Source organism: Hibiscus syriacus, unplaced genomic scaffold (assembly GCF_006381635.1).
Source record: "Hibiscus syriacus cultivar Baekdansim isolate YM2019G1 unplaced genomic scaffold, ASM638163v2 tig00110733_pilon, whole genome shotgun sequence".
NCBI lineage: Eukaryota > Viridiplantae > Streptophyta > Magnoliopsida > Malvales > Malvaceae > Hibiscus > Hibiscus syriacus.
The window spans coordinates 950,362-951,201 of record NW_024062845.1 but is presented as its reverse complement, the minus strand read 5'-3'; positions in this window follow the sequence as shown (position 1 = coordinate 951,201).

The following is an 840-nucleotide window of genomic DNA, read 5'->3' as shown; positions in this document are numbered from 1 at the left end:
GGTTATCTTCCAGGCATGATCTGGTGGTGAGCCATCAATCTGCTTCAAATCTCTTACAAAGGAGGCTAAGTCGACTAACTTGTGAGCCACACTGCTTGCTTGAGTAACCGCCTCATTCATCGCGTCGTCCAGTTTACATTTCAAATTTTGAATTTGTAGTCGATAGTGATCATTTTCTCTCGTAAAAGACACAGCACGATCATATAGTTCTCGTGCAAGATTCCTACACTCATACATTAGATCTGTCAATGTTTTATTGTCGGCTCTACTGGCTTCTACTTCAGCATTTTTCTCATGATCATGGTTTTAAAACGAGGCTTCTACTTTGGAAAATGTTGTTCTCAACAATTCATTCTTCGCTTACCAAAGCCCCAATTCTTGTAAGGAATCTCTACATTCGCTTTTTATAATCTGCAGATCTCGAGAGCACTTCTTAGCTCGTCCTTCATGCATTTTGCAATTTTTTTTCCATTATTCGACATCACTCTTCAATTTAGAGGCCTCTTTTGCCCACTCTTCTGGAGTATTACCTAAAGCCAGACTTTGGAAGGCTTGACTGATTCTTTAAAAACATATTGCATGGCTTCCAATTCTTTGCTCAGCATGTCCTTTTCATTGTACAACTGTCATGTTTAAGCTTTGTATTTCAGCAAACGCTCTTCATTTTAGATATTCTCATTGATACTTTTGTCCTTAGATTCTCTTGGGCTTCACCTCGACCAGATGTTCGGCTACTGAACTAGGTTGACCATCCTTCTCGAATTCCAATGTTCCATGCTCTATCAGGTAATAATTTCGACGCTTGAAGGTAGCACATGTATCAATATAATGTCCTTGAGC